Raw genomic sequence first — 26,181 nt, forward strand, 5'->3', positions numbered from 1 at the left:
AATATGAGGTTAAAAATATGGAGCGTCAAGATAAAATTATTGTATTTACATAGATGTAAACAGTGTAAATAATAACACCCAACTTAATTACTTACAGTGCATCGTTTATTAATGGAGACAGAAAAACAGAGGTGCTTCTCCGTTCTATTCATCTACAATAATCCAGTTATGTAACAATTTCCGGAAAAGAAAGAATGAACACACAAATGAGCAGCCAAAATTTGTTAAGCTACAAAGCAATATGGGCTACCGTTCGAATAAAATTCCGGCCAACTGAATGATACATCTGTTCAGCTTATACATCAAGCCCGAAAAAAATGGGGGTCCGGCTAGGTCAGATAATGCGCTGATGAGAATTCGATGGTGTTAATTATGCACCACTTGACCAAACGCCAAAACAGAATTTTTAAATTATTCCTCCAACTGGTAGCTAAAGGTGTGAACTTTATATAGTTTGATGTTCGCATTTTTGTTCTTGTCACAGTTTCGTGAAAAATTAATGTTCAACAAACGCAACCCCTCAATCAATAAAATGAGTTTTGCGTCAAGTGACTAACCGCCATTTCCGAGTCTGAACCACGCTATTTCATGTTGTAGGCTGTTACGTACAATATTGTTTTGGAACATTTTGTATGAGCAATTAACAGCGTAATTCTAATGTTTAAAAGTTTGTCCCATTTAGTCGTAAAATTGCAGGCATTTGTAAAAGAGGCCAGTAGACGAATGTGATCAATATAACACGAGTGGCCATGGCCTTAATTAAGGTACATTTGCTGGAGTGAAAATGGGAAATCGCAGAAAGCCATTTTCAGGGCTGCCAACAGCGAGGTTCGAACCCACTATCTCCCGAATGCAAGCTCACAGCTGCGCGCCCGTAACTGCACGGCTGACTCGCTCCGGTACACAATATAATCTTGTACATAAATGAGCAATAACTGTTTTGAAGTCAAATCGAATCACGAAATGACAATTTTGTTTGTTAGTCAAGCGACGCAAACAAAACCCAAAAGGAACCACAATAAAGCATCAAATCGCCAAGCGCCATGATCTCATTACTATATGTTTAAAATATCACTAATTTTGATACATTAATACGAAAAATTAATTTTGATCTTTATTTTGTTATATAATACTTTATATTTCAAAGGAGAGACAAAGAATTTTGTGTATCTCGAAAATCTATCTTTTGGCACTTGGTCAAGTGATGCACAAGGCCATCCAATTTGTCATCGAGTAAACCTACAAAATAATTTCAAGACTTGCACGAAAATCTTTCCGTGTAAATAACTGATGTTTAGAGTTCGTGGTTTATAGCATTTAAAAATCAGAGATTTAACATTTTGATTTTCAAATTTAGCGTTTTGTAGCATCTAAACTTCTCAAATTTAGCGTTTTGTAGCAAATTGGTTAAAAATAGGCATAATTTGCTAAATTGCACACACAACAGTTGGAGTAAAATCATACTGTTTAATCACACATTGCTTGTCATGCAGTTTTGAATTCACTATGGAAAAATAAGACAAACAACATAAGACTGCAAGAAGTATTAACGAACACACAGGAATATGCTTATTTTCAAATTTACAAACACAATTTCAAAGTGAAAAATACTATTCTGAACGTATTTATTTATCACAGTACAACACACCTACAAGGAAGAGGAATTTCAATGATTTAAGTACAACCTGCCAATTGTTTAAAAGGTGTCCTTCATTTGAGACCGCCTATCAGTTAGAATTATGTTTTACTTGCTAAAAAAAACTCTACATCGACAGTGTTCCTAGAGGCCCAAGTGGACAGAAGTGCTGCCAAGGCAAAGGAAGGCCTGCAAAACATTTTTTTTCCTTCAAGTTTTTGATTGCAGAGTCGGCACATCAATATAGGCCATCTGTATCCTTACATAAAAATGTCCCGATTTGTGACTTTCGGCATGCTGTTTGATTGTCACTTGGCTTCCACCCATGGCTAACAGACAATAAAATAAATCGCTACCGTACTTTTAAACAGAAGTACTACTCAACACCAATGTCAAGAATAACCGACTAAGATCAAGGGTCAACACACAAAGAGAATGAACGTGGTGCTTGAAAGTGTATTTGCTGTTTGACTGGTCTTTGCAGTGCTCTTTAGGCAGTGAAAGAAATTCCACACATTGAATGATTTAACCCTTTGGCCTACTTGTGAAAGGAAATATTCCCTTACATACTATTTATTTTTTCGTCACTTTAACATAAATTTGATTAATCACATAAGAATACACAAAGCAAAGTGAGCTTTTAGCTCGCCTAAAGTAACAGGAAACCAATGTTTTTGTTCGTAGGTATTACTGGTTTCAAGGGAAGCAGATAAATTAGCAAGAAATGTAGGGGCATAGGCATTGGTTTCCTTAGTAACGTGATCCCAGAACTGTGGGGTTAGAAATTCATTCCCTAAGTCCATTTCTTTCGGATTATTACCCAACCCCCTCCTCACTATAGAGTGAATTTCAAAAACTGGTTTACATGTTACAGAAAGAGGCTTATTGTCAACAAGGTCATAATTCCAAGTATCATTTTACTAGACGTCTCAACGGGCGAGTTGGCCGTGCGGTTAGGAGCGCGCAGCTGTGAGCTCGCATCCGGGAGATAGTGGGTTCGAACCCCACTGTCGGCAGCCCTGAAGATGATTTTCCGTGGTTTCCCATTTTCACACCACGCAAGTACTGGGACTGTACCGTAATTAAGGCCACGGCCGCTTCCTTCCCATTCCTAGGCCTTTCCTGTCCCATCATCGCCGTAACACCTATCTGTGTCGGTGCGACGTAAAGCAACCTCCCCCCCCCCCCCCAAAAAAAAAAGGAAAACTAGACTTCTCACTCGCTCTTGTTGCATTCTGGTTTTGTCACGTAGTTTCAATTGGCACTATCATCTCGGAACTGAAATCGGAATCACTTTCATCACTGTCATTTGAAGAAGAAGTATTTTCACTCTCCAGAGAATCTTTTCCACTTTCAACATCCTATTTTCAAGCCAGTTACGAATAAACTCATCCATGCCGCGCTTGGATGCCGCCATGATTGTTTACAACGAGCGGCAAAATGAGGTGCTTTTAATTTTCCGTATTTCAGCTCAGAGTTACTATTTACACAGAGAAAATAGCGTCAGGTATCATCTGACATCAATCGGTTGGGTTGCGAAACAAAGAGAATAAATCTCTCCGACCAGCTAACTGCGATAATGAACTTATAGATGTTCCGTGCACCAAGACGGAAGTGTCCGTCAAAGCATGTTACCGCTTTACAATCGCAATGGGCGCCGTAATAATTATTTCTCCTGAAATAAGTAACATTTTTATCTTATTTTTAAGAAAAATGCATCGTTTTTAAAAATATATATGTTTATTTCGTATAAAACTGAGAGTTTCGCATCTATTTCGCATAAATTGTATAATTTCGCATTTTGAACCAATTTCGCATTTTATCGCGAATTCGAAACCGCTAAAAACCACCCGTATGGGTCATATAAGACGAAGGCACATACACTGACAAAGTTTCGGCATATTTCGCATTTATCGCAAATGCTAAAAATCACAAACTCTACTGATGTTGCATCGGAAGATTTTGTTGCCTAATATACTTTGGCGTGTAGTCACGCGAATCTGAGATCAATGCTCCAACTATGTAATACCAAACAGAGTGAAATGTGCGAGAATGAGTACGCTTTCAGAGTCGTACAGTTAATAGAGGTCTGTGGAGTGCTCGGGCCTAGTTTACGAATTGGCTAGGCTTTTCGGAATGAACACCAACGCAAATGTGTACCTTTCCTGGTGGTGCTGGTAGTAACAGCTTTATGGGAAAGAATAAGTAATCAGTGGAAACACCGAATCTTGAATGACCGTATAAGAGAGAGGGAAGGAGGGGGGCAAGAAATGGGTGAAAATGAAGAACACCCAAGGCCTTGTAAAATTAATACCCGGGGTCGGAAGAGAACAGCAGACCAAGGAGTCGGACAACTAAGATGAAGCGAGGAACCTGGCATAAGTAGAAGTAACGTTGGAATCCAACTACGAGCCCCGTCGACACCATCAATCGACGTTCACAAGTTGAGTCCATGCGACTGTAATTTCTCTTATTCGCCCATTACTAGAACCCTGCGCGGATATACAAAATAATATCCGCATCTACGAATGGTTAACCGCGGATAATTTAAATATTTAACTGCAGTATATTACACCCAAGGTATTGAGACTGATAGATCTGTTAACATAATAGACCTGGCATCTGAACCCCTTACAGTCACAGGTTTATGAGGGATTTTCTCTCGCGAAAACTATCGACGTACTGACCTTTGTTCCTTCCATCCATTAATCGCGGGCAGAAGCCAGATTTATGGCTTTATGGTCTCAAGGCTCTTTATATATCACTATTATCCAATACCAATGTCAAGAGTCGCCTAACCACAACCAAAAAAGAGAGCATACTTAAGTGAAAATCAATAAATGTCATTATTTAGAAATTATCCGCACTGCCATACAGTTTGTATCCGGCAAGACACTACCTTCGACCAAGGCTCTACCTATTGCCCCCCCCCCCCCAACCCGTCTCACCCGGAGCACACCAACTGATATTACTGAAACTATCACAATGGTAGGAAAATACGATAATACTAAATAAAGGTTTCTCGCTGGGTCCATCCATGCGTTTCACTTTAATCCTTGTCACGCCGACAGTCGCTCGATGATTAACATTCGCCAAAAATATGCCTTTAATTATTTTTGAGATTGGTTAGTCATTGCCAAAAAAAAAAAAAAAAAACGAACTTATGCAGACACCTAGCATTAACAATGTGAAAATGTGTTAGAGAATATGGTGGAGAGATACTTCCAAGACAAGTTCACACGATAATGAATACGAGACCTTTCAGCTGGCATATATAAGTAAAACCATTACCTCATACGGCAACTTTCACCGATGACATCATCCACAGTTTCAAGTTACTGTTCTGCAAACTGCTCGCAACACAATATGATATCAATATCTTCATCGGCGTGTCTGCTGTTACCAATTACAGTATGCTCCAGAGCATGAAGTCCACGAAATTTACTCCCTAACCGGTACCCGCAAACTATCTACCCGCTAATATATAAGTAATAATAACAACGTAAACGTTTCCTTTTCATATTTGAAATTGGAATCGCGGTACTCACGATAGAAGAAAAAAAAAAAAATATCACTTTGATTAAGTGAGGAAAGCAATGGCAAACTACCTCTCATATTGCCTAGTACACCCCATTTCGGTGCCGCCATCGATTTTTGAAGTTTCCCTATAATCGCATAACGTTTGGTCCAACCAGCCTCTGGACTGATGACCTATCAGACAGATTTGGACGAAGATTATTACCATTAGCCTCCGCGGCTCAGGCGGCAGCCTCACCACTGGATACCTTGATTCAAATCCCGGTCACTACATGTGAGATTTGTGCTGGACAAAGCGGAGGCAGGACAGGTTTTTCTCCGGGTACTCTGGTTTTCCCTGCCATCTTTCATTCCAGCAACACTCTCCATTAACATTTCATCTGTCATGTATCATTGCCCCAGAGGAGTGCGACAGGCTTCATTCATTCCATTCCTGTCCCGGTCAGATGACTGGAATCAGGCTGTGTGGATTTTCATTTTTACCATTAAGTATCTGCTACCGGTATGCCATTCTTTTGTGAGCTAGCTGTAACAACATTATAACTTGAATGAAACACTTTAAACTCTGACTTGTAAATCTCCACTGTTAAGCACTGAGTAAACAAACAATACATTTCTTTACAGGAGCTTAGAAGAGTTCTTTCAGAAGGGGAAACATTTTAAACGTTCACATAACTTCTGTTCATTAACCACTAGCATTCCTCGATTCCACCCAATTTGAAGTCAAGACTTGATTTAAAATAGTGCACTTTCCGTAAGAACAACGAAGAGTCCAATATTAGCTTACCGCTGATCACCTGTCAAATTTTACCACTCCCGTCGGCTTCGACAACATTTAGCGTGTCCAAGGTGGTGCTAATGATTTTAGTTTTTTTTTTGTTTTTTTTTTTGCTTTACGTCGCACCGACACAGATAGGTCTTATGGCGACGATGGGATAGGAAAGGCTTAGGAGTTGGAAGGAAGCGGCCGTGGCCTTAATTAAGGTACAGCCCCAGCATTTGCTTGGTGTGAAAATGGGAAACCACGGAAAACCATTTTCAAGGCTGCCGATAGTGGGATTCGAACCTACTATCTCCCGGATGCAAGCTCACAGCCGCGCACCTCTACGCGCACGGCCAACTCGACCGGTAGATTTTAGTTTTAAGAGGAAGTACAACCAGGGAACCGTTCTCTGAACAAATTAAATGGAAACAAAATGAAAATAAACAATTTATTAAGCCAAAAAGGACACAAAGGATTTCAAAAGTATACGGCCCCGATTAACCCACTCTCACACAAAGCGAATGACTACATGAGCAGTACTCTCGTCATCGGCTAATATCAGGTCGAGGTCTCCTGCAGGCCGAGGTTCGTTCTTAAGCCAGAGTGATCGGCGCCCGTCGGCCACGGTGAATTCGGTACTGGTGCTGGGAACAAACGGAGCGGAGCCGGAGGTTTCCGCGCATTGAATCGGAGGCACCGAGTACAATCGCAAGTGAATCGTGGCGGGAAGACAATCGTTTCCCCCGAAACCGTCGTTTCACTCACCGTTTCCTTTACACGTAGTAAAGTTGCTACACTGTCATTTGGACGTGACGTATATGTTGTACAACGTTGTTGAATGGAATTATGATGAATGTGTATAGGATGTGGGGCGAATTACCAAATTATAACAAATAAGGTTAGAACTACAAATGTTCCGAGTATTGACTTTGAGAAGGAACTATTTTCTTTCTTAATCAATTCAACTGACGGTAGGCATATAGGTACCGGTAACATTTTTAGTTCGAGGAAGATTACAATTATATCAAACCACCCTGCATGTGCACCAAGTAATAATTTCCTTCAGAGATTTAACGAGTAACTTATAGGGTGTTAAAATGAAAGTATCAAATATTTTAGGTGGCGACAGTATGCATCGAAACAGACAAAATGTCTAATAAACATGGGTTCCACAACAAAAGTTCTGAAATATGAAAATGTGTTTACAGGAGGTGCCTAATGTGATGCCATTCATGGTAATGCATTTCTCAGCCCTGCAATAACACTAGACTTCCAGATATTCATAGCTGACACCCCTGACATGGAATGAAAACAATCTGGCTTCTCACCAATGTGGGCGCTGTTTGAATCCCGACCAAGGTATATGGATTTTGTTATGTATTTGGTTTAATAATATAAACAAGTAATAAGGAATACTGTATTGGATTATAACCTATTACCTACGTCCAAGTTTTTACGAAAAGAACATTGCGTATGTAACATATCGACTGGTGCTACAATAAAATCGGTAGTAAAATCCAAAGAGATATGACATCCCTTTTCTTCGGGGTTAAGAGAAGAAAGTGTCTTACAAATTCAATCTCTCCGCTGTCTTCCTAGTCCTAGTACAGCGCCGCAAGACTTGCTCTCCTTCAGGTGTTGCGGTTGGCTGCGAATCCGCATTGTTAAGTGCGGTGTCGGACTTCCGCGGCGCAGGCTGCAGGTTAGACTCCGGATCGACTGAAGTGGGCGTCACGACCTCGTTGTCGGTGTCGCTGGTAGAGCTATTATTATTAGGGTTGGTCTTTTCTGGATGATGTAAAGGTAAGGGAATAAGACTGTAGCGGGTGTGTCTTGAACTGAAGATCCGCATGACTTCATCTGGTCGATATGTCTTTGCGATAATTGGCCACTGAGATATCGGGTAGTTCAGTGCTCCATCCTTACTTAGGACTGTGTCTACAACCCATTTATTATCGGGAGGCCTGTAGCCACGGACGGCTACCCATTCGCCTTCGGAGAAATATCTATTGTAGAAGAATGTTGTCTCTCATTTGTTCAATCACGTCCTTAACGGGATCCGGTTTCAGGATGACCAGTCTGGACCGCACCTCACGTTGCAAAACCGCTGGTAGACAGACGGGCACATCTTTTCTTGTCCAAATTGACATGGTTGGGGTAAACCCGTTTCAGTTTAGATGTTCCTCCTCCTGTTGCAAATGAAAGGTCACACACTTTTATATTTGGCCCATTTCTTGCCTGTGTCTCGTTCGAAGAACGACCAAACTACAGATTGATGTCACGGCATATAGCCGAAAAGGGGACACCGGACAGGGTTCACTTGTGTACTAACGGCCCCTTTCCTCCTAACGTCCTCCGGTTCCTTCGGTGTCACTCGCTACTCCGAGTACTTCGCTGCCGTTCATATCTCCAGAGGGACTCTTAACACCTGCTACCGATTCAATCACTTCGCTCCCAGCAATATTCGGTACTGTAAGAACACACGGGGGGGGAGGGGGTTGTCTTCCCTCTTCTGAAGGAGAGAGTGCGCAGATCTTGCATGGCCTATCCTCAGCCCACACAAAACTACGGTCCCTCTCCGTAAAGGCCGGAGGGAGGACCGTCGTAAGGTAGTTTTCTACGTAATTGCTCCTAGCTTGTTGGGACTTCGGATAGTTAGCTACTTCCTACGTGATTGCAACAGAGGAGCTATATGATCGTGAGATAACAGCCCTGGGCTAGAGAACCAAGAATAAAGGCCACGAGGATCAGTTACGCTGACCACACGTCACCTTGTAATCTGCAGGCCTTCAAGCTGAGCTACGGTCGCTCGGTAGGCCTAGGACCATTACACCTGTAGTGCCATGGGTTTTGTTACAGTAAGTTATAATTGTGTATTTAAATATCCTATGTCCACATATACCTAATTTTTCATTTTTGTGCCAAACACTCTGCAATAAATTACTCCACTGAATGCATTTAACATCTATGTCCATAATCCAGCCAGTTGCCTATTTTCACTTTATTACATGGCTCCTGTGACCTCTGAGTTAAAATTGTTGTAATGAACTCATGTCAACGAAAGACAAAAAGTGTTAAACCGAAAGAAAGTAATTCCAAGCCAGAACAGAAATCCTTTGTCACTGCTTTTCTTGAGGACTTGCCAAAAATTGCTTCCATCATGCAGTTTATTCATGAAGCACAACATACAGCTACACCGAGCAAATTTCACTTATACTGTCACGTACCATTACAGAATTTAGCGTAGTAAGAATAAATGTGTGAACTCTTGAGCATCAGTTTCATTTTTTCTCGTAAGAAGAATCAATGTGATTTTCTTTTTACAATTTGCATTACGTTGCACCAATACAGATAGGTCTTACGGCGACGATGGGATAGGAAAGGGCTAGGAGTTGAAAGGAAGTGGCATGGCGTTAAGGTACAGCTCCATCTTGCCTGGTATGAAACTGGGGAAAACACGGAAAAACATCTTCAGCGCAGCCGACAGTGGGGTTCGACCCACTATCTCTCAACGTCGTCTGTGTTGTCAGTATAAAGAAGGTTATCTTCCGGGAGAAGCACGGCTGCTTTATAATAAAAATGAAGACACTGCCAGGAAAGAAAAAGATAAGAGTTTATAGTTTGTGGACAGTGCACAGTATTTTCTCTGGATGTTCAAGCTGTGACAGTTGCCCCTGTTTCAAAGCATCTGCTTTGTACTATAAAACTAAGTCACGTTGTCACAATGATATACCATTTCGCAATCTCAAAAACAAACGAGGTTCCTTTTACTGACGGAATGAGAGTGAAGGAGAACTGAAGTCTTTTTTGGAATTATCCAGCAAAACAAACTCCGAGATACACCAGAAATATCTTACAAAGGGTTACACGCAAATGGAGTGATTCTGTACATACTACCATACAAAGATGCAAACTTGCAATTCATCTTCCCACAGATAATGTGGCTGTTACGAGAAGTTACGACTCAAAACCATCCACCCATGATGCTTATACTGACAATTTTTTTTCCAATGATTTCACAAAATGTAAATTCCATTGATACTCATCTAACAGGCAAGGTAACAAAGCTAACTTAGTGAGTCAAAAAAAAAAAAAAAAAAAAAAATCCAGAATTTGATTCAGAAGCAAACAAAATATTACAATCATTAAGTCACACCGCAGTAGACCAGTGATGTGTAATCTCAGGAATGTATGGTAATGCAAGAAGATCTGTACAAGATGCAGGGCAAAGCAGGCAATCCTGTAGATGCTCCATAGTCAATGGTTCTTTGCAGTCACAATTAATGGTGTTGACAGAAGTGTCATTTATGGAGAAAACTCTTGGATCTTCCAACTCCACAATGAAGACGAGTGAGCGACATCCACAGTCTGATTTTGTTTGTGCCCAAGTGGGAGACTTTCCCAAGGGCAAGGCCAGGTAGTTATTCTGAAGTCAAGAATCCCGAGTTCTTTTCTTGCTGTAGCTGCTGTACTTTGAAAGACTGCAGTGGTTTTGAGGGAGTTTGTCCTGGACCTCAAATCAATGAGAAAATCAAGTACATGCCAAACGGAAATCTTCACTATAAAGTCGAAATTGAAGAGTTTTCAGGTGATGCCCAGTCAGGCTCCTTGGCTGAATGGTCAGCATTGTCTCCTTTGGTTGAGAGGGCCCAAGGATCAATTCCCGGCTGGGTAGGAAATTTTAACCGTATATGGTTAATTCCCCTAGATCGAGTGCTTGTCCTGTCCCTAGTAATGCTGCAACTCATACACCATCCCAAACAGCAGAATAACACGCAATATTAATAGCAGATGCCCCAGGAGGAAGATGATAGTGACACCCATGCACTGCATAAAAATAATGAAAAGGTTGCTGGCAGGACCTAGTGTTTACAGTGCACTATGTTTCCTGGTATAGGCTAGAACAATTGTGTTACTTTCATAGATCTGTCTGTCTTATCCTTGGCTTTGACAATATGAATGTGAAAGGTATGAGCGATGCTATAACGTCAATCCTTATGCAGCCAGTCCCTGCTATGATTGGTGTGAAAATGTTGCTCATAGGGTCGGTTGGTGAATGCATTTCAGTGGGCCTGGCAGACTGATATGTAATGGCAACTATGGCTCTGTGAGGAAAGCAACGGGAAACTACCTCACTCCTCATTTCCCTAGTACGCCTCTTCAGTAATGCCTAGGCCATCCATGACAGCTGATGGTAGACCTGTTGAGGATCCCACCAGCGGAATCGCTGACGGACTGAATATACATCCCGTTTATTATAAAATAGGTTAATAACAGGCCAAAAATGTTAATTTATAAACAGTTCTGTCCTGAAACAGTGTTCTGGCCAAAGGAGGTTTCAATTCTACACAATCAACATACTGGCAACATTTCCTATTTAGTTTGCCATTTTTTAATTTAACCATTTGCTCTGTGTCACACCAACAGAGATAGGCCTTACGGCGTTGATGGGATAGGAAAGGGCTAAAAGTGGGAAGGAAGTGACCGTGGCCTTAATTGCGTGTCCTATTTAGATATACATTGTTTAATAAATTATACATAATATTTTGTATTTTGTGTTGTCATCCTGGACCACCATGACCATTTATAAATGTACAAGCAGGCTCCATTCTTTCTCGGATGAATAAAATATGTTACAAATAATGCTTTTGTTGCATTGTAACTAATACAATATTAACTTAAACAAGTGGGGACATTTCCAACGTAAAATAATTTACAGAAAACACTACTTTTCCTAATGAATCTGTCAACGGATGGGATTTTAGTGACACTAGGAAGGAAAATGCTACAGATAGTGGCCATGGCCTTCCTTAAGGTACAATACAGGCATTCACCTGGTTAGAAAAACAGGAAAGTATAGAAAACTATTTTCAGGACTACCAACTGTAGACTGTCGGCATACCATCTCTCATAATCCATGTAACAGTAATACTGCCAAACTTGCCCGACAATAATATCCGCTGTTGCAGGAAGCAACTTTTAAAAGAAACCTATAAAGAAATAAAGCACTAGAGGAATGCCAGAAAACAAAACATCAAAACTTGCACTGTGAGGGAAATTTCCTCATAAAAAGATATACCACTTTAAAGAAACATTCTCCTAGGATATCTCTCCATTATTTATCCAGTACTCATCTCTGTTTAGGGATCTTATCCTCTTTTCTCTCAGATCTTCCACCATCCATCTTGCATCTCCAGCCTTTGTACTATCCCAAATAGTTTTTAGGTCTTCGAAGTAGCTAAACCACGAGGGAAACGATTGTCTTCACCTAAAGACATACCCAATGGCTCCCCACACCACGATGCCAGGGGTAACACCTCATTGGTTATCCAAAACATCGGAAGAATGGATATCTCTCCAGGTCGCTGTCATACTATCAGACAATGGTAATCTGGGATAGTGCAGAAACAGGATTCATTGCTGAAAACAATGCAACGCTATTCATTAGCAATCCATGCTTCCTGGTCATGGCACTACTCTAAATGCCGCAGTTTGTGTTGTGGTGTTAACGGCAGCCTACGCATGGGACGGTAATTCCCTAATACGGCTGCTGCTAGTCTCAGGCCAATGGTGTGGAATGACTCAGAATGTCGCAGGGAGTCTATTACTTGTTCTCGAATGGTAGGTGCAGATATGAAGGCGTTACGATATGCTTGGTGCTCAATACAGTGATCCTTGCTTGTGGTGGTCATATGTGGTCGACTGGAACTTTAATAAGAAGATGTACAATATTAGAAGGATCCACCTTTCAATACTTCGTTGTAAGTTGAACTAAAAAGAAGTCACAACTTGTTTATTGGGACCGGTTTCGACACATTACAAGTGTCATCATCAGCCAAACAGTAAAGTAGGGCAAGATATAAAGATCTTAAAACAACTAATACATTGAACAAGGCAAAAAATTAACATTGATTCATATCGTAGCAATTCAGTTAATGTCCAAAACACAATGATCGCAGTCAAGAGAGTAAACAGAACATCATTGTCTTGCACCGAAAACAAATATAGTTGAAGTTCACAAGCAGGTCAAGTATGCACTTATGTAGAGTCGTTGCTAGACAGGTCTTGTAGGCATTTGTTTCTCAGGCCGAAAAGTAAAAGGTGACATAATTGAAGTCTTAGGAAAACAGTGTAGGATTTAATTTTGTCAAATTCAAAGTAGATATACAAGTTTGAGAATAATTAAAAAGAATAAAGCCAAATAAAAATATATTAAAAATAGGAAGAAATAATAAAAGAAAATTGCAATGTGAGGTTCAACTCGAAACAACTTGCCGTAGTAATTGATAGATGAATGGGAGATGATAAAGAAAAGGTTGGGGAACGTTTATTAGAGGGTGGTGGTGAACTCGTTGCAGATCGACGTTCTCTGAAGTACAAATGGGTAAATATCTTATATACATCTACTTTGAATTTGATGAAATTAAATCCTACAGTGTTTTCCTAAGACTTCAATTACGTCACCTTTTACTCTTCGGCCTGAGAAATAAATGCCTACAAGACCTGTCTAGCAACGACTCTACGTAAGTGCATACTTGACCTGCTTGGGAACTTCAACTATATTTGTTTTCGGCGCAAGACAATGATGTTCTGTTTACTCTCTTGACTGCGATCATTGTGTTTTGGACATTGATTCATATCGTAGCAATTCAGTTAATGTTAATTTTTTGTCCGTGTTCAATGTATTAGTTGTTTTAAGATCTTTGCATCTTGCCCTACTTTACTGTTTGGCTGATGATGACACTTGTGTCTAAACCGGTCCCAATAAACAAGTTGCGACTTCTTTTTAGTTCAACATACAACGAAGTATTGAAAGGTGGATCCTTCTAATATTGTACATCTTATTTCTCTATTCAATATGGAATGATCATGAAGTTTTTAACTTTAAATGGAACCTTAATGAAGAGTACGACTGCCCTCACGTTCAACATTGGGCCACTGTCACATCTCTAGGCTAAATGTGCCATAAATATGAATACTGCAAGATTCGACCAGTCAGCCAAATGGAGACCCACAACTAGGCCCTTTTCAAAGTCTGTCAGGTGCTGACAATGCTGCCTCACACAAGAAGGCCCAACCTAAACATGAACATTAAAAACACACTTAAGATCTTCTCATGGACTAAATAAAATCAGAAGTTGTGCGAGTGACCAAGTAACCAATATCGCCAACCACCCACGTTTATAATAAATTCCATTCATGTAAGTAGCATTAGATCCCGGAGGGTCCTCAAAAATTAATGGCATCCCTTCACATAAGCAACAATAGTTCACTGTAGGACCTGCAAAAATTAATATTTACAGGCAACACCTGCAGCGCAAGCACCTAGCTGATGAATTGGTGCCAACTGCACAACTCTGGGACCATGGTTAAAGGGCGAGGTATAAGTGATCCTCGCTTCTGGTTTCTTTTCAACTTTTCTTTATTAGTCTGTGAACATCCCACTAATGACAAAAAATCATCTTGGTCTGATACGTCATGGGTGGTTAGAAAAAAGTTTCTCTAAGTAAGTGTGGCCCCGCACAGAAGGGGTTCGGTCGCGTGTCAGGCATTAGCTCCTATTTAGGACTTATCATGCATGGTTGGTAACAAAATCTGTGTGTTAATTTCTAGGAATGTCATATTGCATGTTTCAGCCAATGACAGAGGTAGCAGTTGCAAGAAGTATGGAAAATGATGTGTGCGTCATTAGGTAATAAAAGTACATATTACACTTCGAGTGGTGGGATGATGTGTCCTCAGCTTTCATAATGATTACAACTCTACAAGTTATTTAAGTTTAGCATCCACTGCAGGCCCAACTGGGAATAATACAGCATTATAACTGAAGATCCTATGTAGTAAATAAAAGTATGGTAACTTAGATGTTAACACTAGCACAGCCAGAGCAGTCATTTTGACCGTAAGCCAATTTCAAGGTAATTCTACGCTTGTATTTTTTATGACAACGTTGTAACTTATAATAACTTAAAGTTCTGCATATTCACGCCAAAAATTACGGATGATAAAGGAACACCGATACTGTTATACCTAGGAAGGACATAAGATGACCAGATAGCGATTCGGCTAATGACAATATGCACACAGTGGTCATCGTATCTACAACAGATCACTACAACTACCAGTGATCAATCTTGCAGCATAGGTCATTCTCTCAACAGTGGGCAATCTGTGCAAAGAGGAAAGGGATGAGGAGGGAGAGTTCATGAACATCAGCACCAAAGAATCAGTTGTGTAGTAAGGATTGTCGTATCGATAAGTGGGATCCCTCCTGACAGGATGGCTGCATAGAATGTAATAAAAAGGGTAACAGGGCCTACGTCTCACGCTAAACGCAATATAGAGACTACAGATATATTTGGCAAAAATTCTGGCTGCTGGTAGATGATTCTAAGTATGCATGCAATGGGTTCCCTTATCTTGGGGAAGATGAAATACGACCTGCCAGGGGAGTCAATGCCCAAACATATTTTCATGAAATATATTGACCTAATCTCAAAGAAGGATGTAATGTGACCACTGGTAACTCCTTTAAATCAGTAAACTTGGCCAAGAGACTGAAAGAGAAGCAAACAAGTAATGCTGGAGCAACTATCAAATGAGGGAGGAAATACCCAAGCCAATAAAAGCATCACGCATGAATCCGTAAGAGACTGTCATACTTTGGGGAAAAAAAGACCATGCTACTCTCACAGTCTATCAAGGAAAATCAAACAAGAATGTGTTTCTGCTAAGCACTATACAGCAGAGCATTCAAGTCAGCGAAGAAAACAGGAAGCTCCCTAGTACAACTGAATTTTAATAATAATGTTTTAATGCAACCACTGGCCATAAAACAAGAATATAATACAATGACATATATACATCCACACCTGCTTAGTTCAGGCGGAGATCACAATTATTATCAGGCTTTCACAAATTCACTAATTGAGCACTTTCTCTCGGAGCATTCCTGGATATGATATCGTCCGCAGATTTGACCACAGAGCTTGCACACACACACACACACTGATCACTTGGGTCATGGAATTTCTTCTCTGAGCACAATTTAAAATGGAAACCATGGACCGCCATTCTTGTAGCGATGTGGCACAACTGGTAATTTGTACCCATCCACCTTCTGTCCATCATGACTTCAGTAGTGTAGAAGGAATCCCAAATTTTCATTTTCTTGGCTTTCAGATCTTGTAGAAGCTTCTCATATGCCGCATTATCTGGCAGTATCAACTAATTCCGAAGGACCTGTATCAGGTACGTTTCCCTCATTAGTTCATATACCAACCGCGATCGGGTTGACTTTGATACTCTCAGGACCCTTTTGAGGTAGTGAGCTTCGATTTTCTCCAGTTCCTCCAGTTGTTTATAAGTAAGGTACTCTCCCATGAGTTCAAGACCATATGTCAGCACCGGTATTACCTTTGCCTTAAATAGCTGCATAGCTGTCTCTACTGCAATAAGGGTAATATTCCCTATGTCGTTCCTTGCTCTGACCGCAGCAACCATCCTGGATCTGATGTGTATTCGGAAGCAAAGCCCACTTGTTTGCAGAGTTAGACCTAGATATTTGAAATGATTTATCCTTAGACACGATCCTCTACACATTATTTGGTAAGCCTCCACGTATTTACCACCCTTCCTGAAAATCATTTCTGTTTTGTCCTCATTTATGCAGATTTCATGTTTTTCTGCCCATTCCATGAGTAAGTCCATCGATGTTCTCTGAAGTGATCGCCATGTCATCCGCGTAGATATAAATTTTCATACTGGTACTTTCTTTTATCTTTACCCCTACATCGCATGTGAAGGCGTTAAACAAGATTGGAATCGGTGGATCTCCTTGGAGGAGCCCTATTTTCTGTGGTATCCACTCTGATACGTCTATCCCATCATCCATTTGTACATAATTTTCCGCTAATATTTGATATAAGCATTGTCATGTTAGATCTTCCGGTCAATTTCTCCAGCTTCTTGACTAGGATCCCCCTGTTCACTAAATCGAAAGCCTTCGAGTAGTCTACAAATATTACGTAGAGTTTTCCTCCGGGTGTATCCAATGTAGATTTGATGTGTCCTAGCAGATTTTCCATAGCCTTGATAGCGGACCTTCCTTTTCTAAACCCAAACTGTTCCTCGGGTAGCAATGGATCTATCATTCCCTCTATTCGCTTGGTCAGGACTCTTGTTAGCAATTTTAGGCCTGTCGACTCTAAGGCTACTCCTCTGTAGCAGTTAGGGTCGTCAGTGTCTCCTTTACCTTTGTATAAAGGCTTTATTGTGGATTTCTTTCATTGTGTTGGTATTCTGCCTAGTTCTAGACACTTATTAAGCAGAGAAGTCAATATATAGTTTCTGTCGCTGTCTTTTGAATATGCTCATACCCGGAGCCCTGTTTTGCTTAGCTTTACTGATGGCCCAACTTACTACTTCTATTGTCAAAGGCTGGGGCTCATAACAGACCCCTGGCTGTCTGAACTGAGGCCTGGTTTCCTTCGAGCAGATGACCTTGTGCAGATGCTCCTCCCAAGTTTCCATCGGTATGTTTGGCTGGAATCTTCTTTCTTTGGGGCATAGTGCTTTATATGGATCCCTCTTGGCTTCCTCTATAATTTTCTGTTTTTCTCTTTTGATGTTGTCTTTCTCAAGAGCTTTTTGTACACCATTCTTTTGGCTCTATATTCCTCGAGTACTTCTGTAGTTTTTATATTCATAGCCTAGTGGAGTGAGCATCGTTTGTTTTCTTTGTAAGTAACACTTTGTCAAACCAGGGTTTTCCTTTCCTTTCAGATCGCGGTAATACCGCTGCCTTAAGGAGTCTTTCTAGAGAGAGCTGCTTCATCTAAATTTTCCTTCTCTATCAAGTTCTCGATATATCGCTTTTGAGTAGCCTCGGCCTTTATTTTCTCAATGTCGATGTTCTTGCCAAGTGTGTTGGCTTTCATTTCTTCTTCAGTCTCGCTTATACTTGAGATGATCTTTGCGCTGACCGGGACGTGTTTTCTCACGACGGCTTCTTCTGAGCAAACTGGTTTAGCCGGGCGAACTATCTTGAATCCCTTAGTGAAGACGAGATCTATAATACTCCCTCCGTTTGGACAGACATACGTCGAGTCGGATTGTCGGTTTAGCAGCTTTAGACCTTGTGATTATACGGTTTTCCCTTTTTGCTTATCAATGGCACAGTTTAGATCGCCTGCTAATATAATTATCTCATCTTTTTTTATCTTGTTCAACGCTATGCCGAGACTGTCAACAATATCCATTGTGGAGCATTCGGGGTTGAAATACACTGCCAAAATTACTCCAATGTTAGCCCGTACGACGAGTATGTCATCTTTTCCCATTAGCTGTTTACAGGGTGTGAAGTGGGGTTTAACCAATACTGATACTCCTCCTGATGATCTTCCTCTTCCTCCGGGCATTCTTGCTGTTACCTTGTAGCGGTAGAATCCTGGTATAATAATGCTATTATGTTCTATGATGAAGGTTTCTGTCGTTCCTGCGATTCGTTTCTCTTTGTTGGTCTGCTTTCCTTAATTTTTTTTATAAACATTACTAGTACTTTCCTCCGGTTTGTCGTTTTCCTCCGAGTCAATCATGTCCCATTCACGGTCGTTTTCAATACGGTGTTTTCTCCTGTACGTAATTTCGTGGGGATCCCTGTCTTCTTTGGCTTTCCCTTCCCCATCTGAGTTAGTTTCCTTCTTTTCTTCTCTCTTTTTTCAAAGATTTGGAGCTCATTTCTCTTATTTTTTTTGTGCTGTGGCTTTATTGCGGGTCCATCTCTTCCCCACACATGCCTTATGTCCCATTTTTCCTCGATTTGTGGTTATAGTATCTAATCATTGCTGAATGCGGGTTCGGTGGTCCGATATTCGAAGATGATCCTTCCCCTTGTATTTCGGGAGGATTCTGCGACTTTAACTTAATTACTCAAGATCTGAGTTTTAAATTCCTTCCGCAACGCATTGTGCATTCCTTCCCTTACTTGTTACACTAAGCTATTCTTCACGGACTCTATTATAGTGTGAATACGTGTTGATAGTTTATCTAGCAGTTCCTCTTCCATATTGATTGCCTTTATTTTTGATTTGCATTTACTGCATAGCCAAGTTAGCATGCAGTGTCTTCTTTTTATTATATCAAATTTCCCTTTAGTCATTTCTGTGCAACCGAAGTGCTGCCATCTGTTACAAATCTCGCATTCGACAGCGTCGTCTCCATCGGCGACTTGCTTTTTGCAGATTTCGCACCGATCTGTTTCTGCTGAGGTTGTACACTTCTCTGACATGATGAAAGTCACCACCTCGTAACGATCCACCGGCCGTGTAATTTGAAGTTATGTATAGTATAAAGCTGGCACTACACGGTATGATCAATTGTCACATCACGCACAAAATTCTGCTAATAACGAGATAAATATTGACCATTCTTCTTTATGCCTTCCCGAGTTCACCTAGCGAGAATGTCGATGCTTTCCTTTAACAAATTGCTCCTACATTTCCCTATATTTCACTCTAGCAAAAACAACTGAATTAAGTATGGCTTGGGTGTAGCTGATCAAATGAAGTGTAAATACTCGACTAGGGCTGCATGTCGAAGGTGACCTGTGTATGTATTTCACAACGTACTTGATCTAGCAGCAATATATCTATGGGTAGTCTACAAGAAAATTACGGTACCGGTACACAGAATCTCGACCCGATTATTTTCTTCAAGTAATATGAGAACGAAGATTAGGCTAATTTTCCAGAGACAAGATCCTCATTGATTGAACTCCTACACTTCCACCTGAGCCTCAGCCCCAGGTCCAATGTGCCAGTCATAAGCAACGACAATGTTATGTCAACTACAACTGTAAACAGAACAAAACCTATGATATGTTCTTCATACAATAAAGTAGCAAGACTGAAGTGATTTGGCCATGTAAGAAGGATGAGTGCAAGAAGGACTGCAAGAAGAGAATATGAAAGAGAAGTAAAAGGAAAGAGACAAGTGGGCAGACCCAGAGGAAAATGGACAGATCTGGTGAAGAAAGATGTCAACAGAACAGTGGCTCAAGGACAGCCGAAGATGGAGGGGGCTTGTACACCACACCCAAGCAACTGGAGATGGTCAATGATCATGATGATGGAAAATGTTTGCGCAAAGTACTTAAGCTTTTCACGAAAGCAGTCGGTATAAGTCCAGGATCCGCCGGCACGGGCTCCGCAGCCCCTGCTTGTGCGCCTGACGTGTTTGATGAGTTGATGTTTGCAAACATGGCGTATAATTCGAAGGGACGTGTAGCGGTTGCTAAATTTATGAATTAATGGTCTGTTATATTTACCCGTTTAAGACTGCGTAACACAATTTACAGGCACTAGATTGGGTAACAACTCGACTAGTTGGTTCGTGAAATAGGTATTAACGGTACGATATGATGGGGCTCACTTGATGTTGCAAAAACTTTACGATCATTAACTCGTTGGGCCCGAGCCACGGAACCGTTCCGTGCTTCGTCTCGGTGGACCAAACACTGGACCACGGAACTGTTCCGTTGTCTCATTTTACTACGTAATTCTACTTTTCCTCAAGAGATGGCAGAGTGAGTTGCATTTGTGATTTGTGTAGGGACTCTTTCTTTGCAATGTTATATGCTCTTTGGTAATATATATCGATAGTGTGCTTGGTATTATTAGTTTGAAGTGGACTATCTCTACCTTTGAGATTCGCTTGTAAACAAGATGGCTGCCAGTGTAGAACATATTTACAGATATATAACCCCTTTTAGGAAGTAATGATGATTAGGAATGTAATTTTTTCAGTGAAATTAGTAATAATATTAGTACTAGTGTGAGCAATGCTCCTGAATAACAAATAGATGTGGAAATCGAAGAGAAAGTGCAAAGAGAAAACTGGGTTACAGCTCAGCAGGCGGACTGAGTAGGCCTACGGTACCGTGATGCTAATAAAATAAAGTGTTTTACTGTATTCCTTGTTCCGCAGTTTGTGGTATGAAGCATTTTGTGTTCATGTATATTTAAATCTTTAATGGTCTTTTAACTAAGAAATTTCTAATGATATGAAGCGACACTATATTTCCTCCAAAATAATCCCAGCGCCAATGCAGTTTCAATCCAACAAATATGCAGGGCTCAATGGGTTAAGTACGTCCGGCAAGTACGAAAAGCATTGGTCTGGTTTGGTTAGGTCCAGCTAGTGGCAAAACCATTGGTCTGGGGACAAGCAAAGTGGGTCTGGGGGCGTATGCCCCCAGGTTAGAAATGCGAAGTGGCCAACAGGCCTTTAGCATCCCTTACAAAAGCAATTGTGTTTCACCGAAAACCACTGATAGCGACAGGTTAGGTTGTGAACTACCAAAAACCACTGATAGTGACAGGTCAGGCTGTGAACCACCAAAAACCACTGGTAGTGACACGTTAGGTTAGGTTTGGTTAGGTGCGACAGCATTGCTAATTGAGGGGGTGATCCACCGAAAACAACTGATAGTGAAGGTTAGGTTGTGAACCACCGAAAACCACTGATAGTGACAGGTTAGGTTGTGATCCACCTAAAAACACTGATAGTGACAGGTTAGGTTGTGAACCACCTAAAACCACTGATAGTGACAGGTTAGGTTGTGAACCACCTAAAACCACTGATAGTGACAGGTTAGGCTGTGAACCACAGAAAACCACTGGTAGTGACAGGTTAGGTTAGGTTCGATAGCATTGCTAATTGAGCGACTGTTGTTGGAAGTACACTTTTGGTGATCACATCACGAATAGGAAGACAACACACATACGTGTATACTGCAATCACTAAGACAGGATATGAATTTATTGGTACTCACCATAAATTAACAGAGGAGTGGACAGAAGATGGACTTATGTTTATGCAGATGTACTCCGTCTTAAAATAATAATTAGGCTACTAGTATGGATACAGCACCGAAAAGGAGTTTTAACTGTTTTGGCTACTTGTACCTCGTCTTAAAACAATAATTACGACTATTAGAGAGCTGGACACACGGCTCGATTGTTTCTGTCTAGTAATACTTCCTCTTAAAACAATAATCACGACTGACAGAGCTGGACACACAACTCTCTTGCTTTCGTCTAATTGTAGGCCTACTTCCTCTTAAGACAGTAATCACGACTATACATAGCTGGAGACACGACACTTGTTTTCTTGTGGTTATACTTGCTCTTAAAACAATAATGACGACTATCGCAGAGTTGGACGCACGACTGGTTTGTTTTCGTCTAGTTGTACTCCAACTCCCTCTTTAAACAATCACACTGCCAGTAATGAAACTCAGGATGTGAGTTTGATGTATTTTTTTTTATTCGTAGAAGTTAAGTTGGCAACAGTTGAGAGAGAGAAGACAGTGATCTTTCAGGGTAAATATTATTTTGAGATGCCATCTCTGTTGCAGGTAATGTACTATATGTATCTATATATGCATCGTTTACATGTGCAAGTAACAAGTTAGCTGAGTGGATAAGCTGGTGGACTACGGAATTGAAGATCGCTGGTTCAAGACGGTCTATCGCCAGGAATTTATGACAGGTAAGTAAAATTAGTATAGTATGCGAATATGTACATATAAATTAGGTTAAATGGAAGCTGGTGAAGTACAGGCGTGAGTTGAAAGAAGGTGAAGAAATAGAAAGTGAAGGCGAAATTTCTTCAGTATGCCTTAATTTCTCCCCACCCGAAACCCCTCCTACCCAGGAGGTTCCGTAATGTCGTCATAGCTGTGCCGGCGAATTCTGGCCTTGTTCCAAGCATTCAATAGCAAGTACACCAAATTATTTCATTAGATGTATTTAATTGTTATGTATTAGAAGTAAAATGAACAACAATAAAAATTTGACAATGGGTCGTTTCGTGTACAATAATACAGTGTTCAGCTAAGTTGTTTTAAGATACATTATTGAACATTCCGATGCCTCCCAGCCCCTGGATGCTAGATATACATCAGGAAGTGGCAGTAGTCAAAATGACAAGTTGCGGCCTTTATACGTATGAGGAAAGTTCGGCTGTTGTAATGTTAATTTTGAGGATCACACTCATAACCACCAAAGGAACCTCCCCATATTTATCTTAATGTGATATATTGAAGCACGTCTACAAATAACAGGTAACCGGTAAACCTTCTCTACCCGGTGGTTAAAAGTTAGTTTAATGATCCATCACTGCACAGCTTGGATGATGTTTCAAGACGCTGAGCAGGCTTACCAGGTTAGAGCAGCAAAGCAGCCCAAAGGGTTTCAGTGTCCTGTGACACCACTGGTCTGGACAGTAAGCAAGAATGTAATCATGTTGTGGATAGAGAACTTTCATCTCGCACAGGTTATGACAATTTCCAAAGGATAGAGAACTTTCATCTCGCACAGGTTATGACAATTTCCAAATTTCAGGTTATCTGATTTTTGCTGAATGTAGCAGCCCTGTGTTTGGGACATGATGCAAGCTCCATCAGAAAAAATGCTAAACTTGACTGGGCAATAGGAACACAGCAAATGGTTGTATTTCGCTGATTTACAGTTTTAATTCTTCGATATGAGTAAGAATAGTTCTAGTAAGGGATGATAGGTCTCTGGCAAGCATAAACTAAGGATCTCTCCTTTTTGCTACTTATCATATTGCTGTACATAATTTTTATATTCTTTTACTCTTTCCTAAACATGCAGTTACACACCAGGTTTGGAATCAGCACCAAATAATTAAATCCCAACAATGCTTGAATAAGACAGCAATTATTGGAGTTTCTTTATGTAGAGTATGACTATGATAACCTTCATTTTGAAATAGTTTGTCTTAAACATGCATAAGCTACAGGTTAAGTCATTTCCTGTTGACTGCTCTAACAGTTGCTGTATTTCTTTGAAATAGTCATATTCAAGTTAAATTATGCATTAGGTTAGCACATTTGTGACAGAGCAAAGGTACGTAGGACTACAGTTTGTAAAGTTAAAACAGACTGAAAGATGGGATACTAACAGTTAATTATAAGAACATAGTAAAAGTTCAGTGCCAATTTTAAATTGGAATCTCAATGTAGAAGACCATAAAGTAACTTTCTACAGGAAAAAATGGCAGCCTACTGAGAAGGATGTTATTGTTACCAAGACCTAGTCATGTTTTAAGGTAATTCAGTAACGACTGAACGAACAAGGACATCTATAGCTTAGAGGTTTATTTATCACGCCCCTGCACAAACTACTGATTCATTGTAATCTACATAAAACTTCTCAATACATGTTATGTACTTATAAGTTCAAATAAAGTTTCACCAAATTAAGCTTCACAAGACTGGTCATTATACAAGTCAAATCCACTAAACTGCACAGCTTGTTTAACTTCTCTTAGCAGGTACAATAGGCAAAGATCAGACATCGCTAAATTGCATGTATAAATTGAAATCACCGTCAATCGAGTTGGATAACTTCCAACCAGTGTCAGTGACGCCCACCATTCAAGAGAATTACGAAGAAGAGTAATACGGGTTGCTATAGATCGATCGAAGGTTCCTCACCTCAATATCACCTTCACTTTAACGGTGATACGAAAGCATCAAAAAGTGACGTACTTTATCAGGTTTGACAACTAGGTAATGAAAAGACCACACCGAATTTAGTCTCCATGAAGCAAATTTCCTCACACACATTGGAACATTATAACCTCCGCTATTCAAACAACTCGCACAACGAAGTAAGTTTCACCATAGTGAGTATATGTGTAGGTTAAGTGCACTGCTCACACAAGGCAAAACCGACAACTACTCTACTGACACCCATGCGAGGCGAATAATGAAAACTCCCAGGTTAATATTTACAAATTCCTTCTGTTGGATGTTTGTACAAAGATCAAAGTACAGTACCAAAGAAACAGATATATGGACAGTTCATTACTCACGATATTTTAAAGGGAGCAAACTCGATCTATTTACTGATGAAGCAAAAGTCACACAAACAGTTTCGGACGAACAAACAGTACACTGACAAAATCATGTCCATATCAATATTCTTGCCTTAACAACACGATCACAATGACCAAAACAACGACTGTTGAAACTGCGGCAAAGCCCTGATAGCATTAGTTCAAAAACAACACCAAGGGGGGTACGCCTACTGACTAAAAGAGCCACTGCAAGACAATAATGTAGTCAAATGTTGTTAAATGGCTTATTCGGGAATACTTTCACTCTTTATCTCAACTATGCACGGTATAAAATTAAGAGTGGAAGGGGTATTTTTACATCTTACGGAGAAATTAAGATTATTATAACCTAACCGGCATTCGGCACTGCACTGCCCTACATCCTCTCAAATATGCATGCATAGAAATGGCGCCTCTGGTCCACATTTATACATCTTTAATATATAATTTGCTTAACCTCAAACAAAACGTATTTTGTTCCTAAAACAATGCTTTGTATATTTAGCGAAATAAGGTATTTATGAAAATTTTCAAAGAGATACCATACACGCAGTGTTCTCGGTATCCGAAGTGACACACCCCTAATTCAGTATGTCAGACCAAACCCGTATTAAAGGAACTTTGATCATTATAGTATATTCTGCCTCTTAAGAAGAGAGCACAGAGTGTTCAGAAGGATCGTGAGCAAATAACAATTACATAAAAGTTCATATAACTTACCAAATAATATTCCCAACCGAACAAATCCAACTACACTTCAACAACCTCTCGCACCACTTCGCACCACTCACTGACTCATGATATGGCTGTTCCAGTAACGTTCTTTACTCCCCTGCTAGTAATGCAGAAGCAAAGAGTAAATGGTATTCAAATGATTGCCAGATTTCTGTACTGCTTCGTAGCCGCCAACGAGCTAGAAAGAGTAGTCCTCCTTGGTAGCCGCGTATTAATGAAAATGTCTTCGCGAAACAAAACAATATCAAAATACTTCTTGACATATGGTATTCTGATGATATTCATCAAAGTTTGAAATATTCTCTACTAGGCCTATATGAAATCATGAAGAAATCATTCCTTGAATAGGCCTTTGGAAACTTTATTGGTTGTAGCAAATACAGTCGAGACTCAGTATTTGGTTGTAGTCATAATACTTTGACAGATGTTATTTCAAAGCGTAATATTTAATTTCATTCGCATTCTGTCGCACCCATATAAGAAAAAAATGTACACTCTAATTTTTGGGTAATTGTATATTCTTGAACGGGTTATTGATGTTGCACTTTGTCATGAACACTGGAAACTCTTTGCATAGAGAAAT

At 40.3% G+C, this 26,181-nt stretch overlaps 1 protein-coding gene across 10 annotated transcripts in view; it reads right to left on the minus strand.

Annotated features, from left to right (window-relative positions):
- hts (adducin 1-like protein hts) overlaps nt 1-25,689 on the minus strand; it is a 506,583-nt gene extending 480,894 nt beyond the window's left edge. For 7 of the 10 annotated variants that reach the window (XM_067147801.2, XM_067147796.2, XM_067147800.2 and 4 more), the window contains exon 1: nt 25,584-25,689. The gene's annotated coding sequence lies outside the window, so the exon portion shown is untranslated. Of the gene's footprint in view, nt 1-24,839; nt 24,991-25,583 lie in introns of those variants that run through there. The other 3 variants (XM_067147793.2, XM_067147795.2, XM_067147791.2) reach the window with 3 other exon arrangements.
- Between the last annotated feature and the right edge of the window lie 492 nt (nt 25,690-26,181).

The sequence above is a fragment of the Anabrus simplex genome, chromosome 5 (genome assembly GCF_040414725.1).
Source record: "Anabrus simplex isolate iqAnaSimp1 chromosome 5, ASM4041472v1, whole genome shotgun sequence".
Classification (NCBI taxonomy): domain Eukaryota; kingdom Metazoa; phylum Arthropoda; class Insecta; order Orthoptera; family Tettigoniidae; genus Anabrus; species Anabrus simplex.